Genomic DNA, 14,077 nt, shown 5'->3' on the forward strand with positions numbered 1-14,077 from the left:
TAGGTTTCTGGCTAGGATGACTAAATAGATGTGTTACCAAACCGGGTTCGTTTTTGCCCACTGCCCAGAAAGCCAAACCCCCAGACAATGAGATTTCAGCAGAGAGAGAGTTTACTCACAAGGCAGCCGAGTGAGGAAGCAAGAGCATGAGCCTCAAATTCACTTCCCCGAAAATAGGGACTCATGGATATTTATGGGATGGGGGCAAGGTGGTCTGAAATGTGGAGAGAGGTGGTTGGAGGTGAGGAGAGGTGAGGCAACTGATGATCTGTGCAAGCGTAGTCAGACTCCATGCCTCTTCATAGGATCCATGTTCACAAAATGGTGGCGTTAGCATGATCTGAGGGTGGAGTTTTTAGGCTCTTGATGTCAGAAGGTTACCTATCGGACATCTGCAGGGGCCCAGTTGATGAGTTGGTGGTCTCAACCAGCCTGAAGTGGACAAGGGGTTCTAATTCCTGCAAAATAGCTCACACACCCATTACCATGGTGACCCAGGCTCCAGGGAGATGTTATCTATAGGAACCTAGTGGGAGTCAGATAGCATATTGCCTAAACAGCACAGTTAACAACGGCTGGGTTAAATAGCTAAAAGCCACAATCAGTAATTGCAAAAAGGAAAAAAAACTTTAGTACCTAGATAATTAATCATTAATGGCTGTTTGCTGGTTTCAGATGGTACTACAATTAGCCAAGATAGGAGATTCAGGAGGGGCAGGTTTGAAGAAGCAAACACAGTGGGCCTGCATTTGACATCACTGTGATGTGCTGGTGGAGATGTCTAAAGCCACTGGGCACAGGCATGGGGCTCTCAGAGGAGTTCTGGCTGAGGAGAGGAGGAGGGAGTTTCAAGAAGGAAATCGTGGTCAGTAGCATCTTACCCTACAGAGATCATGAGAAACAGGACCTGAAGTGGATCCACCGTATTTGGCTACAAATAAAGGTGACTTTAGCCTGAGTAGTTTCAGAGGTAGAGGAGGAGCAGAAGCAAGACTGTGAAGAAGTGAAAAAGAAGAGACTCCTCTTTCCAGGTAGCTTGGCTGGGGGGCCAAGCTGTGGGATAAGTTGATAGCCTCAGGGGGAAGGAACAAAGGGGCAAGAGAGTCTGCTACTCCTTCTCTTGCTTCCTCTCCTCTCCTCTCTGCCCTACTTCTTAAGTGGTGGGAGAAGCCTGCGCCTCCTAAAGCTAAGGGATGGTGAGGAAGAGGACAATTAGCAGAGTGAGCTGGAGGGTGGTGGGGTCAGAGGACATTTGAAGAGCCTCCTTCCTCTGACATTCCAGCGGAGCAGGTAGGCACTCGGTGGCTCCCCACACGCTTCTTAGGCGTCAGGGGCTGGAAGAGAAGGGATATTATGCAACAAACATTCAATGAGTGTCTACTTTGCTTAAGCGGTGGTGTAAATTAGGTAGACACCAGAGAATGAGGAAATCTCAGAAGCGTGACCCAATCATTCAGAGTGAAGTATCAAATCTAAGGCTGTTTGGAGGGAGGGAGGGATGTCAAGGGCTCCTGAGTGATGAAGGAAGGAAGGAAGCTTAGCAGAATTATTTCCCTCTCGAGGCAGGAGGTAGCGAAAATAGCCTGAGAGAAACAGGAAAAGTCTCAGGAGGAAAAATAGAAAAAAGGAAAGAAAACAAACAGTGACAGCACGTTCCAGGTTCCAGGCACTAAGCTAAATTGGGCAGTATATACGTGGTCATGCGCAATCCTCAAAAGAATCCTGTGAGAAAGGCGTTACTGTTTCCAGGTTATTGACGTAGAAATGAAGGGTCAGTACTTTTTCTGGCTTTAATTCCACTTCTTTAAAGCGGAGTAAAATGCTTTGAAATTCCAAAGAGGGAAAATTCCAGTCCTTGTCTTTTTAAATTTCTATTTTGCTCGTGAAGCCAGGTGAAAGGCACAGAAGCGGACTATTCCCAGTGTGCCTGGGCCAGTAAAATCATCTCAGTGATTCCCTCTATCGGGCTTTGGTTAAGGCTAGGGCAAAGTTCGGCTGAACGCTGGAGAGGTCGAAGTAACCTGGATGGGGAAGTGGTTGTCCGTGTTCCTTCTGTAGAACCAGCCGAGGGGAGCCCAGTCACACCACACTCCATCTGTGGAAAGAAACTGTGCTGTGGCTGGGCTCCTCCTGCAGGACTTCATATAAATACCTATTTTTCAATATCCTCAAAGCTTTATAAATTATCATTCACAGGATGCATACGGAGAAATTAAGTGACACTTGGAAGTAACTCATGCACTTCCATTCCTAACTTTCAATAATCGAATAGGTTGCAGAGAAATAAAAACCAGTGTGCGACAATAATATACAGCACCGGGAATCCGTTCCTTTACCTAGTACGTTTTTAAGAAGGGATGTGTAATAGGATGGGGGAGGGAGGGAGAAAGTAGCCAAACAGGCAGACGCGCTACAAAACATCCGTGCTGTATACCTTTTTGCACGTTAATATTTATTCGTTTTTGGCACTTGGGCCCTACGTTGCACGTGACGGGCCGCACGATGGCCACCGGGCCCAGGAGGAACTTTTTTCAGGAAAGCAAAGCTCGGGTTGCCGCAAGCTCGAGAGAGGCCACAGCCGGCGGCAGCGCAGAAACCCGGCGGCGGCGGTCGTAGGCCCGGGAGAGAGGCGGTGAGGGCGGCGCGCGGCCGAAAGGGGGCGGCGGCGCGCGGCGTCACGTGGCCGGGGCGGGGCCTCCGCCCGCCCGCTGCTGCCGCCGCCGCAGCCGCCGCCGCCGCCGCCGCGTCCCATTCATGAGGGCCGCCCGGCTCGGCTGCGGCCCAGGCGGCTCCCGAGGCAGCGGCGGCGGCGGGCGCCCGGGCCCCGCGCGCGCCCCCGGCCGGCCCCGCCCCCGGCCGGCCGCCCGCGCGCACTCGCCCTCCCCGGCCGGCCCCGGCCACCGCCGTCCGGCCGCCGCCTCCCCTCGGCCGCCCGCGGGCGCCGGCGCGGGCCGGGAGCCGAGCCGCCGCAGGTAAGCGGGCGCCGCGCCGGTGTCGGCGGCGGCGTGTCTCTGCGCTCACGGGGGGCGGGGGTCTCCAGCTTGGGGGTCGCGGTGCTGCCCTGGGGGGGCCGAGGCGCCCCCTGCCCGTGCCCCCAGCCGCCGCCGTCACGTCGACGCGGCCCCGGCCAGCGCCGCGGCGGGCGGGCTCGGGCGGGGGTACATGGGGAAGACGTGCAGAGGGACAAATTCGGCGCGCCCGCCGCGCCCGCGCCGAGGTCCCTCCCCGTCCCCCTCCTCCCCGGGTTTCTGGCGTGGAGGTGGAGCTGCGGCCGGTCCCCGCGAGGAGAGCGCCGCCCGAGGCCGCGTCCCCAGCGCGCCCGGCGGCCGGGGGAGGGGCGCCCGGCGGTGAGCGCGTCGCCGCGAGCGCTGCGGGGTCGCCGCTCTGCCCCCGGCGGTCGGTTGTCCGTCGTCTCCGCTTCCCAGTGTAGACCTGGTCCTGAGCGTGAGTAGTTCTCTTCTCAGTTTCCCCCTGGCAGAGCCTGGTTGGTGTGGAGCGTGTGGAGATGCCGTCTACACCGAGGGCTTCTCTCTCAACTCTGAGCCTCGGCGGGTCACCATGTTCTCCACGCGCCTGAGCAAATTAAGACTCTTCTCGTTGAAAATGTGGGATGACGTTTTGGAGGCATACTTATGAAAAACAGGAGCAGAAAGATCACCCTTCCTTTCAGAAAGTGCCGGATCTCTGGATATTTGGAAATACTCCGAAAGATTATTTAAGCCGCTGGACTAATTTTAAATGCACATTTGGGGGTTAGTTTTCCAAGCCCCCCCCCCTTTTTTTAATTGAAAAAGAGTCTTGTCTTGCTGTCAAGTCAGGCTCCGTTGAAGCTGTCGCCCAGTAGCGATGCTTAGTAAAACTTGGCCTAGCTAGTTCATAGTATTTTGACGATACAAAGTCAGTTTTGAAATATATTTTGAAATATTTAGAAATTATTTAGTGGCCTATAATGGTTTATATGTTGATGGTTTGATATTGATTGTTCTCAGTGGCTTAAGAATGAAGTGTGGCAAGTGATGCTGAGATGGGAGTGGCAGAGCCCACAACAAGGTGCAGGGGAAGGATTTTGGTGACTTAGCCTTTCGTGGGCTGGTCCCCTGGTGCAGCATCCTCACTTTGCTTCGTCCCCTAGTACAGCATCCTCGCTTTGCCTGGTCCTGTAGTGCAGCATCCTCACTTTGCTTCGTCCCCTAGTACAGCATCCTTGCTTTGCCTGGTCCCCTAGTGCAGCATCCTCACTTTGCTTCGTCCCCTAGTACAGCATCCTCGCTTTGCCTGGTCCCCTAGTGCAGCATCCTCACTTTGCTTCGTCCCCTAGTACAGCATCCTCGCTTTGCCTGGTCCCCTAGTGCAGCATCCTCATTTTGCTTGATCCCCTAGTGCAGCATCCTCGCTTTGCCTGGTCTGCTAGTGCTGCATCCTTACTGTCAACCTCAGGCCATACTCAGAGTATAAAAAAGCACAGCCTAAGGCCAGCGTGAAAGAACATTGGACACTATCGGTGGCTTCGTCTCTCCAATTAAATGTGCAGTTGATTGTGGTATGTCAGACTGAAGTATCTCCATGCCCAAATGTTGCTAGAGATGGCCACAGAATGCCAGAAATGAAACGATAGGTTCTGTTTTAATATTTGATGGCATAGTTGAGAACCAACAGAGAGGCTTTATGTTTAAGAGGAACTGGAAATGGGAGCATTTGAAAACCCTTGAACACTATAGTAAAGCCACTGTTGAGAAGCAAATAATAGGGTCAGCTGCGGCTTTGTGTCCTTTATTGTACGTTCTTGTAGCAAAGGTACTCATGGGCCCTGTATTGTAATTTTTGGTTTACTGACTGGACTGTCTCCTATACTAGACTCAGAGTCCTTGAAAGCCAGACTCTGGGAGCTGCTTGGTATCAAACACAGAGCTGGTTTTGCGAAGAGCCTTCCCAGAGGTCTGTTGAATAATGGTGGGAAGCAGCAAGCAGTGTGTCCTTACCTGTAACCTGAGAGTCCCTGGCACTTCCTGAATGAGTTCACTCAGCTTTCCCGAATTGTGAGGTTTGGATGGATAATCCTGGCAGTGCCACGTGTTAGAGGTGGTAAAAGGTTAAATTAAGCTGATGAGCATTGCAGTGAACGTTTTGCAATGTTTAGTTTAAATATTAGTATTTAAAGTATAGCTTGGTTCTCTGTGTCAATAGCTATTTGCTCTGAGTGGGCTTCGTGGTATACATGTATCCTCATATCTGGCATCACAGTAACGCTTAGCTGGAGGCTTTGTTTGTTAGATTAGGTAGGTTCGGCTACCTCCCTTAGGTGCTTAGCAACCTAAGTCAGGAAGTTTTTCTTTAAGTCTGACTTAAGTTTGCCCACCTTTAATTTAAATCCTTTCCTTTTTGCTCTGACCCCAGTGGCTGTCACTCTGCATGTGTGTGTGCATATTGACTTGCCCATCAATCTCTGGGCAGTGGTTCACGACCTTGATTTTGAAAGCGTGTTTTTATCTGTTTTATTTCCTTCATTTATAGGTAGGTAGTTATACCTCTGGCTGAGCTCCAGAGTCTTCTATCTATTTGTCGTCTTCATGATGAAACAACTCAAAAGTTGATAAGCAGAACCTCCAGTTGTGAAAATCCTATATAAATTATGTCTTATTAAAACTTTGAAGATATTTATTACAGGCTGGAACAGTAAGCTTTATGGGTTTATCTTAGTAATAAGGCATTTGAATAAGAAGTTGGCTTGGTGACTTTGCTAGCAATTAGCTTTATTTTTGGAATCCACCTCCCCTGCTGTCAACTTGAGTCTTTATTTTATAAAACACACTATTACTAACACTAAACACTTTACATGTGTATGGTCCTCTACTCTTCAAGGCAAATGTGCAGGGAAAGTTGCTCACCCCCCGGATCCGGGTGAAGCAGCTGTGAATCTCTGAGAGTGAGTGGCAACCTGTGTGTGGTGGGACCACTCCAGCCTCTGCTGTCCTCACCTTGGGCCATTTTGCTCCTGATTGACAGCAGAAAGCTCGGCCTAGATGGTCTGCCCCTGCTCTGAAATCCTGTGACTGGATGATTCTGCTCTAAATTTTCATTCTATCAAGAGGGAAGGAGAAGAAAAAAAAGAATCCGTTAGAGATAAACCGTGCTGCAATGCAAGATAAAGCCCTTAATGTGACTTTTGGAATTAGAATGATGATAAAGTATACATTTTTTTCTTATTTGATGCACTGACTGCAATTTAGGTTCTTTTTCCTCTGAAGACTTTGAATGCTAAATTTCAGTGATCCTATTTGTTAATTTAGATTGGTGTTAAAATTGTTACTAAGCAGTGAAGAAAGGAGCCAGAATTCATTTAACTTGTAAAGGGTAACAATATGGTTACAGTATCAGCTCCTTTTCCTACCTTGGTTTCATCTCGGCGCAAAGAGGATATGGCTGAAAGGCAAGGTGGTTTATATGATTGTTAGGAATGGGATCTTTTAAAGTTATTTTTAGATTATTTAGGTCAAATATATCATTTGAGAGACTACATAACTGTATTAGAAAAGAGGGAGTGGCTCCTAGAAAGTGATCTTTTAAAAATCCATTTGGAATGTGGTACCTATTTTTGTAATCTTTGAATTTAGAACTTTATTATGTGGTGTTTATATCTATCTGTAGTGCCGTATATTTTCAGCATGAACTATGCAAATTAGGTTTTTCTACTTTTTTTGGAGGAGAAACATTGGCTCACAGGAAAAAACACCTTGTGATGTTCGGGTAGCTGGTAGATTGCTTTTATCTGACTTTTTGGTGTATTTGAACAGTTTAGAAAGTGTTTACTTCTGGAGTTAATTTTATGAACAGTAACTGAGGTTATTGCCTTCATTTCATTTCATAGCCTTATTTACTTTTTGTACCAATTCCCCTATCTTAATTGCAATGTTTAGTAATATGTATATTTGAACATAAAAATTCAAATTCTTTTTTCAACGAGGCAGAGTATAAATAAAATTTAAAGTGATTTATGAATTCTAAGTTGGTTTCAACTCCTAGCATCTTTTGTATCTTTCCTGTTCACGAATCTACAACGATCCATTCTCACCTGTTTTAGCAAATCTAAATTTCCCATCTCAGTTTCCTCAATTCCGTTTTCTCCCTACTGTCTCCACCTGCTCCACAGATTTAATCCTTTTCTTTAGTACTCACTTCTCTTGATTAGCTTCAGCTGTAGAAAGCACGCCCCTTTACATCTATTGATATTGTGTTATTTTGTGTTCTCTGTGTTATTTTGTGTTTGCTGTCCAGTGGCTGTCCTCTAGCTGTTAATCAGTATTAGAGTAAATAATTCTTGTCTCCTCAGGTTTCAGACATTCCCTGCGGCCTGTGGGCAATGGCAGTGTGCCTCCTTTGCTTTCTGTAAATGTTGAACGAAGAGGAGGAGTAGGGGAGAGATGGAGAGTGCTGAGTGGAAGTAATAAGAAGCTAGCCCTAAATGTTTGTCAGATTCTAGTAGAGGAAGTAGGATTTGAGGAGTGGAAGAATGAACGTTTAAACCTGGGCGCCTTTGGAGTATGGTAATGAGGAGAGAGGATCTGTTGATGTTAAAGTAGCTCTCAAGGGGAAAGCGAGGAAGGGACCTTCCTAGGGTGATGTCCAGAAGAGCTCCAGTGGAGTGTGGAGACCTGACATTTGCAGTGCACTGGAAATTTTTTGAAGGTCTGATATGCTCTCCCTTTGTTTTAATTTTTAACTTTTTGGATCACTCATTAATTTAGTTGAAATTTTAAGTAACGTTATGGGGGTGCAAAGGGACACAGATTTGAAAAGCTTAAGGAACGTGATTAAAGACACTAATATTTCACAGAGACGGTGTACCAGTATCAAGGTTTAAAAATTATTTAGTTTTGGTGGTTATAACTATGTAAGTAGACAAACAGGAGAAGCTAAGGATGGGGAAAGCATCCTTCAGAAACTCTCAGGTTGGAACTAGTGATTTTACTGCAAGAAAAAAGATAGGCATATGGTACCAAGTAACTTCTTTAGTGACTGACTTTCTGCATTGGCCTGTTTCTGAAATATAATGGAAGGGATAACTGATGTAAATATCTGTTTTTAAATCTTTAGTGAGATGTCTTTTATACAAAGAAGTATCATAATTATAAACTAAAAGTTTATTGGTTAATCTGGAATTGAAACCTACCTGAAAGACTTTTTTATGCCTCTGAATAGACAGTGGGATTGTACAATGGTTCTACTGTTTTTGTATTTCTATTGTGATTGTACAATGATTGTACCAGGATGGTTCTAATCTGTTCAGTCATTTCGATATGACATTTATTGCTCCTGGCAAGATAGATGTCTCCAGCCAAATGAGAGAGGTGGTCTTTAACTCATTCTAAAATAGAGGTGTTCAGAGTGTGAAGAGCCCTTAAAAGGTTTTGGGGGGGCCAGCCCCATGGCCGAGTGGTTAAGTTCGTGCCCTCTGCTTCGATGGCCCAGGGTTTCGCAGGTTCGGATCCTGGGCACGGACATGGCACTGCTCATCAAGCCATGCTGAGGTGGCGTCCCACATAGCACAACTAGAAGGACCCACAACTAAAAATATACAACTGCGTACTGGGGGACTTTGGGGAGAAAAAAGAAAAATAAAAATCTTAAAAAAAAAAAAAGATGTTTGACATAATCTCTTCAATATGTAGTCATCTGATAATTTGATTACAGTCATGCGTCACTCACAGTCGGGATATGCTCTGAGAAATGTGTTGTTCCTCAGTTTCATCCTTGTGCAAACATCAATAGAGTGTACTAACACAAACCTGGAATAGTATAGCCTACTGCACACCATTATAATCTTATGGGACCATCATATATGTGGTCCGTTGTTGACCAAAACGTTGTTATGCTGCCTATGACTGTATATGGTTTTGTATTGTTATCAATTATGAGCCAGCAAAACCACCAGATAGTTCATGTGACTTAAGAACTCTGAATTGGCACTCCTTGACTTGTGGTGTGGTGTTTTTCCGCAATAGTTGAGTCTGTAAATTTGTGATCCTTGTAAAGTGATGTCCCTTTCTTCTGAACCAACGTAAGTCAAGGAATGTTTGGGCTTATGGAAGAACCATCGGGAATATACTTTTTGTTTGCTTTGGGGTGCTAAGCGGAGTTATTTTTTTCTTTGTAAAACATTCGAAAGCTTCTGCCAACTTATTATGTTTCTTTGAAATCTCTTAACATTTTTGGATGAATAATAGGTACCTGTTTGACATTATAGCCATAATCTACTTACATGTGAACTATACAGAAACAGAACTTATTTAGGGAACTATCACTTAAGAGAAAGAGCTCTCTGTTTTATAACTTAAAATGTGTATTAAACAAATGCTGTATAAGAAAGGACTAATCGGTTGTTCTAGGATTTCTAACTGGCTCAACCAGTTCAAAATAACTTGTCCAAGTAACATTATTTGAGAAGTAAAACTTTGGAATTTTGGGGTCCTTAATATCTACTCTACCCACTCAGACTCTTAATCTATAAAATATTGCTGTTGCCTACTTTTGAGGAACCCTGAGTTGTTTCCGGAGGTGTTTAATGTTTGTAAAAGGTCGTCATTATTATTATAGTTACATAATTGAACACCTTCTTTGGGCTAGGTATTGTGCTTTATATAAATTCTCTCAAGAGTCACAACAACCCTGCAAGGTAGAGAGAAAAGCCCTATTTTCTAGGGGAAGACACTGAGGCTGAAAGAGATTTGCCAAAGGCATGCAACTGTGTGGTGGCATTGACCTCGCTCCATTGCTGCCACTCCTGTGCCACCACACTGCCCAAGGACTGTAAGAATTCTTGTGCATCTGTTTCACGTTTCTAAATCAGTTTTAGGGTTTTGTTTTGATTTTACTGGGTAGAACTGGAGAACTTATTCTTAATATCAGCATCTGTAAACTGCCGATAGAAGGATAGCACCTGCTATATGGGAGCCTTGAGTTTCTCTGAGTAACTTATATATGCAAAACCAACTGTGCCGGGGAGAGAAATACCAGCCAAGAAGGTGGTGGAGGTGATTTGGCCCCAGCACGCCTGCTTGGTGCCCTCTCTGGAGTGAGTGAAGCTGATGTTCCTCACCTGCCTTCCACAGTACCAGCAGGTCACTGGGCTGAGTCGGGATACGTGTTTAAAACAGGGCCACTAAACTCCGAGCTAAGTGTTGCTGTCAGTGTCAGCCTGAGAAGAAGGTGATTGTGTTTGTTGTTGGGAAGGAGAAATGGACTCAGACTGTTTGAGACATGGTATGTCAGTAACTAACACCATACCTTCTTCAAGGATCTTCGCTGGTAATTTTGACTTTCCTGATTGGAGAAGTGTGCTCTGTAACCCCTGGGTTACATGGGACTGGACTGTGTGTAGGAGCATTGAGTTAACCATTTCAGAGTTGGATGGCGCTTCTGATCTCTTCGCCGTGCAGGAACCCTTATCTATTACATTGTGAGGAGCCGACTGAAACCCCTAATGTGGCTGAGTACATGAGTTTCAGTTTCTGAACAGATTTGTTTTTTTGAACTGGTGCTTCACTATATCGTTTGACTCACTTGATTACTACATCTGTGGACAAGATCCTCTCTAATGAAGTTTTAATGGTGTATTTTACTTACTATAGTTGAATAAATGAACGACTTGGTATTTATCAACTCTTCAATACAGAAGAACCTTTCATTAAACAGAAATACATTCATAGACCTTAGGAACTCCCAAATTCATAGGTACACTTTTGGTATATAGTTTACACAGTTGTCTCTCCTGTAACCTGGAGATAAAGTACCTGCCAATGGGCTGGTTCTGAGGATTAGATGAGGTTGTGTGTTAGACCAGAGCCACCAGCCGCCTAGAGATCCAGGGGCAGGCAGCAGCTCAGGAGCTCTGACAGACAAGAGACGCCAGTGTCAAGAGTCACATGGGCGAAGGGCAAGCAGGCGAATAGAACATCCCTCTTGCCCTGAAGGAGCTTGTAGTCTTGTAGGGGAATTAAGTAAGTCTACTTCTATATAAAGCAGAATTTTATGAAACTGGGGTAGGAAGGATTGAGAAGGGAGCCCTGCGTGAGTGGTTGAAAGTGAATCAAACTTAGAGCTTCCGTGCTTATATTTTTAGCATGAGAATACGATGTTTAGCTGAAAGATGTTTATGTCTCAAATTTTAAAAAAAGGTTGCTTGGGGCTGGCCCAGTGGTGCAGTGGTTAAGTTCGCACGTTCAACTTCAGCAGCCCAGGGTTTGTGGGTTCAGATCCCAGGCATGGACCTGTGCACCGCTTAGCAAGCCAGGCTGTGGTTGGCATCCCACATATAAAGCAGAGGAAGATGGGCACGGATGTTAGCTCAGGGCCAGTCTTCCTCAGCAAAAAGGAGGATTGGTGGCAGATGTTAGCTCAGGGCTAATCTGCCTCAAAAAAAAAAAACGGGTTGCTTCATGTACTTGCTTAAAATTTCTTCCTTGACCTAGAACTTTTTATAGTATCAAAATAGAAAATATACTTTTATAAGTTAGCAATTTTTTATATAACTCTCATGCACTGCATATGTTTATAAATTTAAGCCTTGTGATTTTTGCCATCATCTCATCTCTGGCTGTATGAATTTTGTTTGTCCAGGCCTACGGGAGAACCTGGTCTTAGTATCTGGAAAGCAGAGCTGTTCTCTATACCTATTATATAGAGAGAGCAGGTGAATGCTTAACTAAAAGAAAAAAATTCTTTTGCCAACTAGTTCATAAAGTCTCTAAGTAATTAACATTTTTCTATAAACTCTAATTGATTTACATGAAAATTTCCTTAGACTAGAAAACTGCATGCAATTTTACTTTCTACTAGTTGAAAAATAGTAATATACCTGTATTGTTATGGTGGCTGTTTTTTTTTTTTTTTTTTTATCTTCTGAACGTCATCCTTGTAAATGCTGGCTAAATCTTTTACAAATGTCTTTGCCCTAGTGTGGAAGAGGCCTTTTGTGTTAGGACATTTCCCTGCCCCAAATGAAGGAACTAGAAAACTTAATAGGAACTTTGCTATATTTAAATTTCCTGGTTTGTTTGTGTTGTCTTGTTAATGAGACATACCTAAAGCTCAGATGGACCACAGATGCTGATGCTGAGAGTTGGAAAAGAGCTTTTCCTAATTAAAAGCAAAACAAAACAAAAACCCCACAATGCTTATATTTGCTTGGTGTTTATTTTTTCTTTTCCCTAGTAGTTTTCGTTCCTTAAATATGATTCTTTTTCAAAAGGTAGTATCACATAATAGTTCTATTCATCTTTAAAAAACTAAAGTATATTACTTCTTATATATAGTCTAAAAATACAGATAGTACTCTGAGGTATATAATGAAAAACACCAGTGACTCCCTCACTGCTGCCTGCTGCTTCCAGAAGCAACTTTTTTGAACTCTTCTACTTGTTTCTTGTGGAATTTGACTCCACGTTTGCGTGCTTTTTCTTCTATAGCTTGGTTTTCAATTTTAAAAATTCTCTGTGGATTTCCTACTGTGCAAGATGAGGATTCTTATATAATCCTCATGTACGTTTTCCTTCTATCCTCCCAATATAATTGTATCATTTTTTATTTTCTCAATGTTCAGTGTTTATATTTTCATGAGTAAATATTATTCAAAACCAAGCGTGTGCATTGATTTTATTTCTTCACCAATTCAAATTTTTGTTTTCTCCAGAGTTGTTTTGTTGGCTTACGTTTCTCAGTGTCGATCACAAATGTAGGCCCCCAATTTCTGACAGATCTACAAAACTCAGTGCAGTCAGCACCTCACCTGAATCCCGTTAATTCCTCACCTGTGTCAGCTCCCGTTTCCTAGACCTTTCTGTCTCTGTATCCTTCCTCATTTTGGTGGGTACATCCTTCTGTCGCTTCTTGAGAAAGGGTTCACAGGAGGTCAATTCTGTGAGACTACATATCTGGAAATTTCTTTATTCTAGCCTCATACTAAATGATAGACTGGCTATAAAATGCTAAAATTCCTTTAGAATTTTGAATTGTTACTTTTGAGAAATTTTTTTTCCCCAAAGATTGGCACCTGGGCTAACATCTGTTGCCAATGTTCTTTTTTTTTTTCTTCTTCTTCTCCCGAAAGCCCCCCGGTACATAGTTGTGTATTCTAGTTGCCGGTCCTTCTGGCTCTGCTATGTGGGACACCCCCTCGGCATGGCCTGATGAGCAGTGCCATGTCTGCACCCAGGATCCGAACCAGCGAAACCCTGGGCTGCCAAAGCAGAGCAGGCAAACTTAACCACTCGGCCATGGGGCCGGCCACAAGAAATTGGTTTTTTTGAGAAGTTCCAAGCTTTGTAATTTCTGCGTTTCTCTGTCCCTCTCCTTCCCCCTCTTTCTATACTTTCCCCTTTTCCCAATTTTTTTTTATAGCACCTTTGCTTTATCTCTTTAAAGTCTCACCTCTTCCTTTCCCATCTCTTGGTGAAGTGCTTTCATTTGTGATTTGCAGTTTCAGTCCTGGACCATTCAGGGTCAGGGAGTGACTGGAGCACCTGGGAAATGCCCTCCTCACCTTGGTTCACTGGTCTTGTTTTGTATGCTCACACCTGGCTAGCAGGCAGGTATGTCACCAGTCTCTGCACATCAGAAGGGCATTAAAAACTCCCACAGACTGTAGGGGGTGCTTCTCAGGCCTGGTGAGGCTTTACCCCACAAGCAGAATCGCTTGCAGCTGTGTGTCCTTCTGACCAGTTCAGGCGGTGGCCAGCTCTGGGGTGCTGTACCTCTGATTGAGAGTGTGCTGTGTGTCCTGCCTGTGTAGCCATGCCCGCATGGCGATTTCTAAAATCTTTGCCCTTCAACCGCAGAGCCTTTAACATTGTTGGCATCTTTCTGTTGCTCCTGCCTTTGGTGGAGTCCACAACCATGCAGGTATCGCTCCATTTTTGTGCTGGGCGCTTGGTGGAAACTTTCAATTTGGAAAATCGTGTGTTTGACTTAGGAAAATTTTCTTGTAGTTGTCATGTTTCTTTGACATACCTCCACCAATGTGGGCTTCTGTTTTGAGCACTTCCTTATTTTCTGGTCCTCTTTTTTTTCTCCATCCATTTTTCGT

At 44.6% G+C, this 14,077-nt stretch overlaps 1 protein-coding gene across 4 annotated transcripts in view; it reads left to right on the forward strand.

The window, feature by feature from the left end:
• The first annotated feature begins 813 nt into the window (after positions 1–813).
• The window catches only part of LPIN2 (lipin 2), a 92,850-nt gene continuing 79,586 nt past the window's right edge, over positions 814–14,077 (forward strand). Inside the window, exons 1-2 of one of the 4 annotated variants that reach the window (XM_070513344.1) lie at positions 2,891–2,972; positions 3,465–3,752. The gene's annotated coding sequence lies outside the window, so the exon portion shown is untranslated. Of the gene's footprint in view, positions 1,032–2,841; positions 2,973–3,177; positions 3,445–3,464; positions 3,753–14,077 lie in introns of those variants that run through there. The other 3 variants (XM_070513345.1, XM_044774470.2, XM_044774469.2) reach the window with 3 other exon arrangements.

This window comes from Equus asinus, chromosome 7 (genome assembly GCF_041296235.1).
Source record: "Equus asinus isolate D_3611 breed Donkey chromosome 7, EquAss-T2T_v2, whole genome shotgun sequence".
Classification (NCBI taxonomy): domain Eukaryota; kingdom Metazoa; phylum Chordata; class Mammalia; order Perissodactyla; family Equidae; genus Equus; species Equus asinus.